Source organism: Ochotona princeps, chromosome 4 (genome assembly GCF_030435755.1).
Source record: "Ochotona princeps isolate mOchPri1 chromosome 4, mOchPri1.hap1, whole genome shotgun sequence".
NCBI lineage: Eukaryota > Metazoa > Chordata > Mammalia > Lagomorpha > Ochotonidae > Ochotona > Ochotona princeps.
In genome coordinates this window covers 106,308,985-106,324,833 of record NC_080835.1, presented here as the reverse complement: position 1 = coordinate 106,324,833, position 15,849 = coordinate 106,308,985, and the positions used below count along the sequence as shown (strand labels likewise).

Here is a 15,849-nt window from a genome sequence, read left to right as displayed (position 1 = left end):
AACAACTAGAGCTGAGCCAATCTGAAGCCAGGATCCAGGAGCTTCTGGATCTCTGACACAAGTGCAAAGTCCCAAGGCTTTAGGCTGTTACCTACTGATTTCCCAGGCCACAAGCAAGGAGCTGGATAGGAAGTGGAGCAGCCAGAGCACGAACCAGCCCATCTGGGATCCTAACTCATACAAGATGAGGATTTTAGCCACTAGACTACCATATCAGGCCCCTCCCATATATAGTTACAACTGCATAATGATACTTCCTACTCTGCTCTACTGCCTTCCCTCTCAATTCACTCTTCTATTTTTCTCTCAAGTTTTACAATAACACATTTCCAATGTTCTTTATAGTCACAAGCTTATCCCTACATTAAATAAAGAACTCTGAAATATATTAAATAATCAATCACAAGGTAAGTTTCAGGAATATTGATTTCCCAGAGCCCAGAACAAGACAGTGAGGTGCCAATTCTGCCCACGGCAAGGGTAAGGACAGAGGACAATTGAAAGGAAGATGGTGCCTCACTGAATGCTTTGCCTGGGAAAGAGACTTCTAGGAAGCCTCAAGGACCGCTGTAACAACAGACCAGGAAGCTGGCAGAGTTAGCATTTCAGTGCTGACCAGGACAGAGCCACGAGGGCAGAAGGGGACAGATGCCATGGGTGCTGTTGCATTTCTGACAGAGGCATGGGGGCTGTTCTTCATCGATGCCCTTCCCTGCAGTCTGAGGTTCCCTCTTGTCAAAGGTCTTGCAACAATAACTACATCTTCACATTGGGGTATAAGACACTGGGTAGGAATGCCATGGTTCCTCTTATTTATTATTTTTTGTTTCATTTTTGACAAGGCATGTTTTTAGTTCAGAAGAAATCATAGAGAGTTCCAGGCTTGGTTCAATCCAAACTGAAATCAAGACAGTAAAGAACAGATTAAGACCCATCCTTGAGTACTTGGGACATAGACTGAACTTGCCTAGTTCCCCAAGACACCAATACCTTTGTCTGGAAGGGAGAATTGCAGTTTGTGCAGAAACATAAGGATTGTGGTTAGAAAAAAAAGAATAAAAACTGGAGACATTCAGTTATAGCTTTTAGAAAGCTACATGCTGTTGTGCACCTTGCTATACAGAAAAATTGTGCAGTAGATTTACTTTAACAGACTGAGGCAAATACAAGAGTCTGACTTACTTCAGGGCCAAGGTGGTAAACTTGTGTCCTCCTGTGCATGCAAATGTGGACTGACTGTCTACAGGCAGGGTTCATGGTGAAGAGCAGGCTGATTGATTAGTGGTGTCTGCAGCTAACATGGGAGATGAAGTGAACATACTCATGCCATTGCCTACCTAACTCCAGGGATTGCCTGGGAGTGTGATGCTGTCAGGAATATTGTGTTTTATTCTGGAGCTGCTCAACCAGCTGTTGATGGATCTGACAGAGTAAGAGCCCCACAGAGAGATGTCATAAGTCTGTCTGAGTTCAGCAGTTGTGCAAGGACCTACCGTATAGGCACTGGGATGGGCTCATCTCCAGCACACTATCCAAAAGACTGGTATTCCCATGAAATACCTCACAATGCATGCCTGGAGCGCTGGTGTGAACTCGTCATTGCCTTTATTTTCTTATTCTAATATCACGTAAAAGAGTTACACATGCTTTAAATTATGTCTTTTACCCCATATTTTGCATTTTTCTATACAATTGTCTTGACTGTTACCATAGATATGTTATTAGCAGATAAATCCTATTGTAATCTTATAATAGACAATTATAAAGAATGGGAAAATTGACTTCTTTCAATTTATTTCCATATTTAGTTTTAGGCTTCAATAAGGTAGACCAGTGAGTGTTCCATAGGATTTGGCTTATTGGAAAAGAGGCAGCCTTGTGGTCCTATTTGTTTTATTTGTTTTCTAAAGGCAGAGACACACGCAGTAGTCCCTTATCTGCTGGTTCACTCTAAAACTGCTACACTCTAAAACAAGGCTGCGTCAGAGCAACACCAGGAACAGGGAGCTTAGTCTGGGCCTCCCACTTGGGTGACAGCAATTCAGCTACTTGAGCCTTGAGCAGCTGGCCGCCACTCAGGGTACACATCACCAGGAAGCTGGAAGAGTGACCAGAACCACAGCATGAATTTAGGCACTCTCACATGGGACACAGGCATCCAGAGCAGCATCTCAACAACAAGGCTGGAAATCCATTCCCGTCTTGAGATTTTTGAAGGTACCTAGATCTGGCAACCACTTTTTAATATCGAAATCAATAGACCTTTAGCACGGATGGAAATGCTCTCTAATGTCCCATATAAGAAAGAACAACACAGTCTGGAATATCATTTACGTCCATGCAGAGAGTCTATGCTGCTTGCTCATGCCAGTGGGATTTTGCAACTGACATGATTGCAACCATGCCTTCCCCATTTGCTGTTCGCCTGTCTTCTCCACATCTGATTCCTTAGCAAATGTTAGAATATCACCCGTTTGTTCAACCTTAAGACTGTCTCTGGCTGACAAATTGAAGACTGGAGGTGGAGTTTGGCTTTTGAGTTTCTGCCCCTGTCTTTTGCGCTCGAAGACTCGATAAGTATGCATCACATAATCAGGTCCCAACACACAGAAAGCCAGAGGAGAAGCATACCAGATGACAGAGGCAGATGGAGCCTTATTCTAGTCCTAACAGGAGCAATACAATGGGGGTCAAACTTTCTTTCTCTTTAAAAAATTTTAACATTTATTTATTTTCATTGAAAGTCACATTTAGAGAGAGGAGAGACAGAGGAGAAAGATCTTCTATCTACTGGTTAACTCCCCGTACAACCAGAATGGCTGGAGCTGAACGAATCCAAAGACTGGATCCAGGAGTTTCTTCTGTGATCCTCATGTAAGTTCAGGGTCCCAAGGCTTTGGGCCATCCTCTACTGTTTTCCCAGACCACTAGCAGGAAGCTGGAGGTGAAATGAAGCAGCTGGGGCTTGAGTTGGTGGCTATATGGAACACCTGAACTTGGAGGTGGAGGATTAGCAAGTTCAATGGACACGCTGGCCCCAAGGAGTCAAACGACCCTGTGCAAATCCCGTGAGCATGAGTCATCAGATCTCTTCCTGAGGCATTAACCTAAACACAACATTATCAAATACAAAAGGGAAATGAGGACACAGAAATTTCAAGGTTCCTACTATGTTTCTGCAGAATTTTTTTTTCCTTTTTTCAGTGATCCATAGGTAACCCTTCAGCTGCCCTTGACATCCCTGGACTTCAAAGCTGTCTGTTGGATCCCCCAGAGAAGTTGGTGGATACAGAAGTCAGAGTAGGGGAAGCCTCCTGCCAGTCAAAGGACCAGAGCTAGAGTCTTCATGAGATGCCAGGTATTTTAGGTTGATCAAGGTAGGAAAGCAGGTTGCCTTATGGCTGCTTCAGGCAGTTCTAATTTTAGACACTAAAATCAGACATAGACACCACCTCCACCACCAGTAAATTCTACCCTGCAAATCTCAGGGAACAAAGTGCTATCCAAGAATCCCCCTTTTCCACTTTTCAAGACATTCATTTATTTGAATGCAGAGCTTACAGAAAAAGAACGAAGGAGAACAGAGAGAGAGAGAATCTTTCATCCTAGTTCACTTTCAAAATTGTAACAATGGGCAGTATTAGTCCAGACTGAAGACAAGAGCTTGGTACCTTAGCTGGGTCTCCTTTGTGGGTTGTGAGGGCACAGGTAACTTAGGCTATCTTCCACTTTTTTCTCAGGCTTTCCCTGCAGGGCACTTTATAAGAACTGGAGCACATAGGAACGGAAAGCCTACAACGTTATGCCTCAGCACCAGTCCATGCTTTTCCTTTCTTTTTTTTTAATTAATTCTATTTATTAGGCAGAGAAGCAGAGAGGCAGACGGGCAGGAAGATATCTGGATTGCTGGTTCATTCTCCTAATGCCAACTTGGAGGCCAGGACTATACCAGACTAATGTCAGTAACCAGGAATTCAATGTGGATCTCTTGTGTGACTGGGAAAACTTGAGGGCTTAGGCCATGAGTGTTGCCTCCCAGGAACAGAAGTCAGGAGATTCAACTGGGCATCAAACCTGGGCACTCCCAATGGCACACAGGTAGCTGACATTGTCTTCACTACTAGCCCAGTACCAGTCTCCCCCTTCCTACACTTTCTGTGCCCAAACTCTAATGAATTCTCTGTCATCTGTAAATCTCCAGAGGTCCTCCATATTCAGATGCCCCGCTCCTACTGAGTTATATGCACAAAACGGTTTCTGTTGGGTTTCTCTGACTCAAAACGGAAGCTCCTCAGGCCTGGGTGGTGAGTCATTGATGTGAAATTGGGCAGAGCTAATCTCATAGTTCTGTAGCCCTTGTGGTGGTTTTTTTTTTTTTTTTTTTTTTTTTTTTTTGGTCAAAAATGAGAATCTGAAATCATTCACCAACTATCCTGCCGGCCTGACAAGGCTTTCTGTTTTTAGATCCCCCCTTACCCAGCCCCCCACCACCTTGTAATGCTGCACAGGCCTTTCTGAGCACAGCTGCAGTCTCCTTTTGGGACACCATGAGGGCTGGCCTCTGCTCATTTTCTTGTCTCTGTTCCAGGACACCCAGTTCAGCTCAGGACAGGCACACTGGTACATGATGGTGCTGTGATGGCACAAGGATGGGGCTATTAGCTCACCCGAGGACACCTTGTCCTGTGTGAAGCAGGAGTGAGCCAGAGCACATGCTCTCTGCAAGGAAAATTATGGTCCCCAAAGACATCTCAGTTCTAATCCTTCTTTCTGCATGTTACAACCGCCCCTCTCCCACCCTTGTTGATGGAACAGCCGCAAGGTCTGAGCAAAGTCACTTCCTCTAAGACTCAGTCAGCTTGGCCCGGCCTGATGGCTCAGTGGTGTGGGCAAGGGCGCCCTTTGTCTTTGCCTGCTGCCTGGTGGGTGTGGCTTGGAGATTACCTGCCTATGACCGGAGGCACATCTCCAAGCCCTACACACGGAGAGTGACCTCCAACATGACTATGAAGTCAAGGGAAAGAGACAGGGGGTGAGGGCAGGGGGGGTCTGCCTGAAGACTCCCTCCTGCCCTCACCTTCCTCATTCTTTAAGACTAGTAAGTTGTGCATAATAAAGTAGACATTCCTCAAAAGCTTGTCTCAGGTGGATCTTCAGCTGAAGAACACCCTTGCCTTACCCTCAGTGACCCCGGGACCTGCTGACAGGTTTGAAGCCTGAGAAAGTGGCTAAATCCTCACCTTGAGCATGCTGAGATCCCATGTAGGCACCAGTTCATCTCCTGGCTGGTCTAGTTCCCTTCCAGTTCCCTGCTTATGGCCTGTAAAAGCAGCAGAAGATGGCCCAAGGCCTTGGAACCCTGCACCCATGTGGATGACCCAGAAGAAGCTCTTGGCTTCGGATCAGCTCAGCTCTAGCTTTGTGGCCACTTGGAGAATGAACCAGCAAATGGAAGATCTTTCTTTCTCTGTATCCCCTTCTCTCTGTAACCTAACTTTCCAATAACAATAAATAAGTCTTTTTCTAAAGCAAACACTTGGTCTGCTCTTCTGTGACCTGGGGCTAGCTCTAGCTCTCTAAATGGCGTTTGTTGTCAGACAACACTGATTGCTGTACCACACAGTGCTTCAAGAGCAGTGGGACTGAGGCAGGATTTCCCATGTGCCTATACTTCCAGGTCACAGCTGCCAGACCACAGGCACATTTGAAGGCACAAGGCAGGCTTCTCCGGATGGGGAGTGAGGAGCACACACAGGGAAGGCACTATCTCTACTTCTGGATTGTTTTGAGGCATGAAAGGAATGAAACCAAATGTGCGTGAATACTGTGAGAATGCTGTGTGATCACATAGGCCCGTTTCTCCATTGTGGCTAATGAGTTTTGACCTGTGTGAATTTGGCCTCATAATTACCCAACTCAGATGTCCTGTTAGCCAATCAGACCAAATCTAAGAGCTCAGCCATCTCAGTATCTCGATTATCAGAACAGACACCGGGGATTTGGAAAATCCTGTTTTGAATATGTCTCAGTGAGCAATACTTGATGTTTTGGCTTGTACCCCTGAAGAAAGCTCTTTTCTTTCCCTCTGTCAACACCAGCTCCAAGTACTCACTGCCAGCTCACTGTCTCCCAAAGTCAGGACCAGAGAGGTCAATCCTGAGACCCACTTGCAGTCTGGGCTGCGGTCACTGAAATCCAACAGGCCCTGGTACTGGAGGACAATTCTTAGGTTGTGCATGAGCAGCACTGCAGGCATGAGGTAGGAGAGAGGGCACTTGTGCAAAAGCAGGGGCTTGAAAATGGTCACATCGGCCCATGGAGGGAGCAGAAGGCTACAGCCAGTGCTGAGGCACCACAGAGGCTGTTTGCAAAATGGCAAATAAGTAGAGAGACTGCAGAGATCCAGGGAGGCCACCAGAGCACAGGATGAGAGCTGCCAGGGCTTCAACAGGTGGCGAGTGAGGGCATGAGGAAGAACCAGGCTGTAGCCCACCTGATAGGCAAAGCCACCTTAGCAGCTGAGCAACAGGGTGGGCAAGACACCTGCTCATCGCTGAAGGACTCATACCTGCCTTGGGGCCTGTGGGTCTACTGCAGGGGCTGACACACACGTAAAGAAGAAGCCTCTGGGCCCCATGCGTTGGACCATCTTGTTTGTAGCACCGAGTGGCTGAGGAGGGACCTCAGGGTTGAACGTAGCCCGTGCAGCGTTCCTATGGCTTCAAGTATTATAAATTACCTTGATGTCTTCATCTATCATTCAGCATAATTTTTTGGAACATTCACATCAACAGTTTGCACGCAAAAGAAGCCAGATGTGTCAGAGAGGAGGAATGGAAGAAAACGGTCATGGGAAGGCACAGAGAGGCAAGCTGGGGGAAGAGGAGTTTGGGATGGAGTACTCCACATTAATCACACATCGACTGTGCAGAGACAGGAGGACACACGTAGGCAGCCTGAAAGGGACTTGGAAGAAGCAAAGCACCTGCTTGGCTCTCCCAGTCTCCGTCTCATGTGCTTTGAGCATTGGGAGTTTGCTTGAGGAAAACCAAATTTTCTACTCTTCTTGGAAGGAACACACACTGAGAGAAGAGGCAGCATCACGCTCCTAGGTGGGCAGCCCTGGCCCTGACTCCATCAGACAGGAGTCCAATGCCTCACTGGATCCCAGCATTTGTCTTATCTCTACAGAGCTCAGCGTCAGACCACAAGCCTTGACACCAGAAGAAACTATCTCACCATCCCAGGCCTGTCAATTCAGACAGTCTCCACATTGTTGTCCTGGCCCACTGTTTTGGATTTAGCAATTGCCTTGGTGTGACCCTGCTTTGTGCAGGAGGAACTTTTATGACCAGTTCAAGGGGCACTGATGGGGTAGTGGCGCTTGAGAGAAATGTGGCAGAGACAGCTAGCACAGTCATTCTGGAACCCAAACACTGTAGTTCCTGGTAGACTTACCTAAGCAGGCATAGTGCTGTTTTTGCTATTTGTTTCTTTCTCCTGCTCAAACTCTAAAGCCTTCTCCCACTATTCAAAGAATGTACTAAAGAAAAGAGCTGCATGGGAGGAGAACATAGGCTCGGGGAACAGTGACAAGAGGGTCAGCGGGAAGAGAGTGTGCCAGCGGAGCACTTAGAGGAAAAGAAACCGCAGCCATGCTTCAACAGAATCAATCATAGCTTTGCTTTGTGTTTCTCAAACCTGCAGGGTACGATTGGAGACAGTTATAAAATGCAAGTTTTTCTGTGTTAGGAAGATGGTGCCATTGCTATTTTAGAAAATGCATCCTTGCCGTACTTTACTTACAGGCCAGTGGTTTGCTTAAAACTGGGCTCCGTGTCGCTAACTCTTGCCATTTCCATTTTGAAGGCAACGTCTTGGCCACATCTGACCCTCCAGCTCCTGTCATTAGCATCCGAGTGTTAAGCCAGAGGAACTCACTCCGGGCACAGCCCCAACATGGCCAGTAAGCTGCCATTTAGCTAATGTGTACCATTGTAGATTCTGCTTTCGGCCAAAGCGTTTCTGGGTACAGTGCATGGTAGCAGTGACATGGACTAGGGAGGAGGGGGAGGGGGAACTGCTCGTTTGCAACAACTGTCCAGCAGAGATAACATTTAAAATGGGAGTGAGAAGGTCCAATGATTTGTAATCCTCCAGCAGCTGCTCGCTTTGGGTTGAAATGGGAAAGAATATTTTTCCCTTAGTCCATGAGCCAAGAGTGGCCAGTGGTGGTCTCTGGTCTCTAAGTCATCCCTCAGGGGGTTACAGAGTTCTGTCGCAGGGATGTGGAACAAGAAAGAAAAAAACAAGAAGGCTTGTAGGCTGTATCCGTGCCTGTAGCCCCCCTGGAAGGCCCTGTAGATGAGCCTGGTTGGAGACGGTGATAGCTTGGATGGCGTTGCCGGAGATCTGTGCCCAGAAGGGGCTGCTGGTACACTGTTTTGCTGTTCTTCAACCTGTCATGCAACACTCTTACCAACTTATCCGTGTCCAGAGATGCAGATTATCCCACAGCTTAGGGGGCCGAACCTCCCTCCAAATGACCCAGCTTGCAAAACAGTTCCCAGACTCTCCCGAAGACTGCCCCTGTCAGCCTGAACAGGGTCCAAGAAGCTTACTATTCCAGCCAAGGGCACACAAAGCTGGTACCTTTCTCCCTAAAGACTACAGCATCTACCACTTAAAGATGAATGAACATTTTTGTTTTGCTATAAAATTTCGGATAAAATAAAACTGACTTTGAACATATTAGTGATGCCAGATGGCTTCATAAAATGTAAATAGAGCAATAAAAGTATAAATGGGGCCCTCCCAGTAATTAACTTCTGATTGATGCAGTCCACAGAGATTTTGATCGTGTGTTGTCTTCCTACCTAGGTGGCACCCTTCACTGGATCTCTCTTCTGGGCTTCACTGTGACGCCTCTTCCGTCTTCCTTCCCTGACCCACCTCTTCCTGATGAGAGATACTTCAACATTTCCTGTCACTCAAGAGGTGAAATGAACTTTGTGGTCACACCTTCGGAAGGTTACAACATGCAGCCTAACCAGGATATCCAATACGTCCTTGGGGCATGTGAAGTGTTCCATCACTGCACACTATTCTGGTGACACCATAATACTAACTTGACATGTTGAGGGCATTTTCACAGTGGCAAATATTCTTATTTATTTGGCAATCATGCATAGTTGCTGTTTATGGATAGAGAACATTGCTAGATTCCAAAGCTGGGTCACTGGATGAAGCCAGTAGATTAGAAATGTTCTGATGTCCAGATTCACTCTGATTTCAGGAAGGTTAACAACACCATAGTAACAGAACCATGGCAGAATTCATTCAATTCTCCAGCTCATAGGCAAAACAATGGAATCTCCAAGACCCAAGCATTAGCTAATCCACTTGCCGCCAGTATGACCTCGGGCAAATGATCTGACTGTTCTGTGCCTCAGTTTCCCCTTCTTCAGAATAAAGCCATTGATATCAGACTTCTTGGTGGGACTGCTGTTCAGCTTAAGTGTGTTATCACAAGGGAGGTGCTTCCAGTGATGGCTGGAACAAAGTCGCTGCTCAGCGTATGTAGTTGCTACTGCAGCAGAACTGAAAGTCACCCTCTCATTTGGCCTCCACATCATGTGAGAGACACGAAAAGCCCACAAACAGTGAAGGGTGGAGTCACTCTCCCAGGCAGAGGAGCTGTATCACTGCCATGAAGACAGCACAAGCAAGGGTCTTTTTTAAATTTATTTATAATTTATTGATTACATTGCATTATGTGACACAGTTTTATAGGCACTAGGTTCCCCCCCATGGTGGACTCCTCCACCTTGTTGCATTATCACAGTTCAAATTCAGTTGAGATTCTTTCATTGCAAGCATTTACCAAGCATAAAGACCAACATCTTATTGTCCAGATAAGTTCAACAGTTTCTTGGGGAGACCATCTCTGGTCTGAAGGTAGAGCCGGCAGAGTATCATCCCAATCAATTAAAAGCCCTGACATTACATCAGTAACAATTTATAACGTTATGGAATTAGTTGACATGGTATCGAACAACCAATATGTTAAAAGAAAAAAAAAGAATGCAAATTCTGAACCACATCCTGTGACTTCTACATTGACATTTCAATTATTAGTTTATATACAACCGGGTTCTATACACCTTAAAATGGCTATAGATTACTATTTAGCTGTCTCGTGTCTACTTTAGTTTTAATATTTAGCAGTTCATAGCATTGAAGCATGATTTTGCTGAACCTGGCTGTTTTTCGGGTAGTCTAACTCTCTAACTCTAACAAGACATATGTCAACAGTTTAGGTGAACAGTTTTAGGAGGGGTGTGCAGAGAAATCTTCAATACCCCAGTGAGGAGTAACTAATCTTTGTGTCCCACCCAGTGAGGTATAACTGCATCCCCGCCGACCATTTCCTGTCTGATTCTAAGCTTTCCTTGTTGTTCTCTATCTATTCTATATTTTTTTGTTTGTTTGTTTGTTTTGAGGGGTTTCTGGAGCGATCCTGATGGTCATTGCGAGAGAGGGTGGGGACCCAAAGTCGGAACCAGGCAAGGACCAGAGAAAGCTCCTCTCCCTAGTTCCGAAGAAAGTTTACTGTTCTTCTGTTTCTGCAGACCGCTCAGTGATTCTGGTTGTCATTCCAATGACTTTGGATCCTGCAAGGCAGGATTTGGACTTTTTCCACCCCATGTGGTAGATCCAAATGGGGGTGGGTGACCTCAGAGTTCTTGGCCTCTGAAGGGACTCCAATTCCCCGTGGTCTCCTTGGCAGTTGGGATGTAGTCCTCAGTGCTCATACTGGTAGTCCTTGGTGAGGATCTGGGAGTCATCAGGGTTGGGATACAAGCCTCCACCTGTCCTCCTGCTCGACTCTGGGGTCCCCATCCCACTGCTCTATGCATATGACCTCCTGTTAAGTGGTTGTTAGGACTGCTCCTGATTGCCCCCACATGCCTTTGTAGTTTAAGCAAGAGTCCTAAAACATATAGTTAGAATTCTTATAGGGTGGAGTTTCAGTCTTAATGAGCATAAGCCTGGATGAATGAACAAGAGAATGGACACACTTTCTAATAATACTAACAAGTGATATTCATGTGTTTGTAGTATGTACCCCTGTCCTGCAGAGCTTTTTATTCAACGACTCATTTCATCCTCAAATAGCTCTCTGAAGCATGCCTTATTAGCACTGACATTTTTCAGCTGTTCGGACTGTCCATTTTTCAGCTGTTCGGACTGTCCAAAGCCAGGATGCATAAGTACTGTGTTTTCTATATAGCTCTCAAGATAATCACTCTAGAAACAGACAGAGGTACCAAAAGCTTCCCTTGCAAAACTTTGCATGATTCCTGCAGTCAATACTCCCTGACTCTCCACAGTCCATGGTCCTCTCCCTGCCCTGTGTCAGGAGGTGGAACCAACCTGGAGAGCATAATGTTTACCAGGCTCTGCGTGGTTCCTGTTTGTTCTCATCCAGCTAGAATGTGAGTCTGTGTGTATGTGTGTTGGGAACTGCAGGCAGCAACTGCTGTTTTACACCAGTCAGAACGAACATTCCTTCCTTTTACCCATTCAAATGGTGGTCCCCGAGATGAAAACAGCCTGCTCTGAGGGATTTCCATCTTGACTTGGTGGCCGCCTTCCCTTAATTAACTAGATATTTCAGCGATGACGGCAGAGGTTGCACGTTTCCTTCCCTGTATAACTCCAGCCTACTGTGGCCATGGCAATGATGTATCTGGGTCAATCACATGCGGTATTTTAACATCTAAATTAAATGGCAAGCCAGCCTGGAATCCATTACGTTCTTTATCGCTACTAAAATCAAGCTAATGGGACCGATTCAATTTTTCGCTTATGGATGGAGCTTGAGAAGGCACAAATGCCAGTAAGACAGGCAAAGTCACTGCAGGAAAGGCAGGAGGGTGAATAAGCAGGCAACATTGCCCAGAGGACACCCAATCCGCCCCGTAAACAGCAGCAATGTCCACATCCAGTTCAGAGCCCTGGAAGAGAGAAAGACTCGGGGAGTCCCTTGAGAATCAGACTTGGGCATTCATAACTCAATTTATTCTTGTCATGATCAAATCTCAATGGGACAGATAGGGATTCCAAAATATATTTTATTTTACCTGTTCCAGTTAGATTATTACATCCGAGGCAGAGAAATTTACCTTGGCTGATAGGCCTGTGTCAACTCAAATGTGTTTCAAGGAGAATGGAGTGTGAGCAATGGAGATTGCACCTGCAGGCTTCTGCAGCTGTACCCTCTGGCTACTGCCTCGGCCATCGCCACCATCCTCCCTCCCAAGTCCCTTTGCACACGGATAAAAGTGCCTGCACCATGCAGATGAGATCCCTGCTTCACCCCAGCCCACCCACACTGGCTCCTCCTCGAGGGACCCTGCACAGCCTCCTGCTGTCTTAGCTCGTAGATCATCTGTCAGCTGCACACCCAAATAGCTCCACTCTCGTGGTTTTGTCAGATCATCACCACTAATAAGATGTTGAAATTCACAAATGCATCTACTTCTAGTAATAGGCCTGTGTACTGCCATCTCCCAATTTGAAAAGAGAGCAGATTTTGCCAGGGACAGGAATCCGACACGTCTCAAGAGGGCACCTGGCTTTCTTGAATTGGGGAGGTAATTTTCTCTTGGGAGACTGCTGAGATCTTTAATACTGAAACTTTAAATATACCAGTGTCTGCAAAACACAGCCTGAGACTTATGAATTGCTCAAGAAATCACAAGACTTGAAAGTAAGAGGAGAAAAAAATAGGCAGTTCGTTTCTGGCTCCCTCAGGCTGGGCACCCTGTGGCAGTGTCTGGAAATGGTATGTCCCTCCAGTATGAAGAGCATGTGTGAAGTTGAGCCAGAAAGCAGCTACAGCCAGCTACCTCCCTCAGATCCGTCTTTCTTCTCATCACACTGAGCCATGGGCTCATTTCTGTCTGAACCCAGGCAAAGAGGAACTGGACTTCAGCTCTTCATCTAAGATGTCCTGAGGAGTAGGCGCTGCACCACATGGCCGTATAGGAAGAAGAGCCAATGACTTACTCAGTGTCCATTCCTGGGTAGCAAGGGAAGGCAGAGACTATACCCAGATGCCCAGGACTGCATTCAGAGAGCCAGGGCTGGGGGCTATGCAGCCTCTGGGGAAAGGATTTCAACCTCCTTGGGGTCTTTGCCTTATCCATGGCAGATGTCCGACTCATTAGTTAAAAATCTGGCTCTGAATAAGCACTGACCCAAAACTAGCATTAGAACACGGCTATCCACAAATTGCTAACTTCTAATATCCTATCATAGCTACTATAGCACTGTCCCTGACACTCAGCTGCACAACACTGCATTTCACAAAACACCTCCTCACAAGAATCCTGCCAGCTGCCCACATAGTGCCAGCCTGTGCATGGAGTTCCTAGGGGATGGTGTCCTGTAGGCCACCCAGTTTTTAAGCCCTCAGGCTTGCTACCTGCACTACCTGATGTGTGGGCAGCCCCTCTTGCAGCTTGCTTTGCCAGGCAGTGTGGGGCCTCTCATGAATTTGTGGAAGGAGATTGGATCCTGCAGGGCCCCTTAGCACACCCCTGAAGACTGCACATGATAAATGATTGCACTCATGCATGGAGGCTGTTGAAATCCATTGCTTTAAAATATGCCTTCTCCTCTGCCTAGCTGGTAGCCCAGAGATGCAGAACCCAGGAAGGAAATCAGCTTAAAGGCACAGTTCTGAATTTCTGAGGACCTAGCTTGGCTTGTTGGTAGATGTATTATGGAGCCAGGTCTCAATCAAAAACCAAAATGTCCCAAAAGACACCCTATCTTTTGCAGCGTTAGTCCTCATTTTCAGGCCTTCTGACCAAAAATAATCCAGAAATCTAACAAGTCCTCATCCTCCACATATTTGAGTAGTCCCAGGACGGGGAGGAGGACCTGAAATAGGACCAGGTTGGCCAGTAGGAATGAAAGCTCAATGTTTAATCTGCGTATGTCACTATTGGTGGGGGTTCCCAGTAGGAAGCTGGGGTATTGAGTCCAAGGTATCATCATCTTCCAGTGTCTACTTTGTTCTCACCTGTGGCTGAAGACCTTCCCAGGGCAGCTCAAGTAACACAACCTTCCTCAGCTGTCTGTCTTCTCACTTGTGTGCTTACACGCGTTGTCATTCCTCCTACAGCGAGTTCTACCATGGTAGTAAATGCTTGCATTGTCACCGAGTGCCCAGTCCAGTATCTCAACCCAGTTAGACATTTCACAAAAATATGTTGCTGAGCTTATTCACTAAGAAAAATATTGACAATTTGCTGGATTTACAAAACGAGTCTCCTGATGTATCAGCCATACCTTTCTACTCATTAGGATGTTGGGGCCATGTTTGGTGTGCAGAACATAGCTGCTTGGAGACACTTGTTGAATGAATGAAGAACTGAATGTATTTTTCACAGAAGTGTGGAAATGTTGCTTTTCAAATAAAGTGGAAAGGGCAACCCTTATTTCAAGTGATGGCTTGGAGGTGATGAAACAGGGTCTAGGAGCCGGAAGGTGGGCGCTCAAGTGTCAGTGACAGGTCTGCCTGAGGTCTAGAGTGCAGCAGGGGTGCTCACAGCTCCACGCTTGTGCGCAGAGATGGCTCTGTAAGGCCAGGAACTGCCAGTGCTCATTCCTTTCCCCTCCTCTTCTAGACAAAGAAATGCTGACCTACAGAGCACGAATGCAGGCTTTGACTCAAAAATAGAAACATGCGGCTTTCCCCAGAAACCTTCATTGCAGTCACGCTGCAAAAGTCAGGTCTGGGCCAGTTTGTGATATGAATACTTCCAACAAGCACTTACCTGGCACTCTAGACTCCTAGAAAGCTTGGCAGCCCTGACTCTGCCCACAGTCGATCAAGGACATTACACAAGGAGTTGGCATGCACATAGCCTCCCTGTTTCAACCTGGCTGCCCCATCACAGGACTCCTGGATCAGTTGGAGTCAATCCCACTGAACAGTGAACCCATTTCCCTGGACTGCCTGCCGACTTCTGCAAAGCCTTGTGCTTCAGGGTTCAGGGCCACAGCCGGAGTGAACTAGCATCCATCCTTGGCATTCTGGAGCTGTGGACCATCCAAGTGTAGGGAGGGTGTATTTCAGGAAGCCTGTGATTCATGTTTATGATCTGACACTGCTCACAATCAGATGAGGAGGCTGGAGGCATGCTGAGACATTAATTAGATGGGACTGTCTACCTCAAAGTGCCACAATGTCATGAGCTGCAAGGAGAGCACCAAGGAGGGAGACAATGCAGAGTGATGCTAAGTCACAAGCACTCGCTTCCTCTCTTCTCCCACAGGATAGTTTTCCTTCAAATGGAGAATCCATGAAATTGTAAGGAACAAACCACAGAGTGGCTACAGATGAAACCCTTGAGAATAAAAAACTGAACTCCAAGGAAATGAGGACCTTCTTGTCCTTTGTCTCTGGATGAATACATACAGGTTATGCAGCAACATGAAGAAAATACTGGCCGTTTGGTCCCCAAGCCCAGAATCAAACACCCTCACAAGTCAAATCTGCTTCCCCTTTTGAGCTGTGATTTTTAAAAAAGCAGGCAGAAGATGGCAGCCCAGAGCAGGCCACACACCCTGCATGCCTGTTGAGACTTCTCAATGTGTGTTGACTGGGTGCTTAACTGTAATTTCAGACACACTCTCCTTCTGGCACCCAAGCCCTTGGAAACTGCATTGTCTCTGACTTATCTCAGGTGCCTCTCTGGGCATCCGAGTTCAGCAGTCACCTTCTGCCAGAGTGCAGCACTTGGGCACCGAGTCCTAACCAGCCCTATCACA

General features: G+C 46.6%; 1 protein-coding gene across 1 annotated transcript in view; it reads right to left on the bottom strand.

Moving 5' to 3' along the window:
* The window catches only part of OPCML (opioid binding protein/cell adhesion molecule like), a 1,164,457-nt gene that overhangs the window by 829,133 nt on the left and 319,475 nt on the right, over positions 1-15,849 (bottom strand). The gene's annotated exons all lie outside the window — the stretch shown is intronic.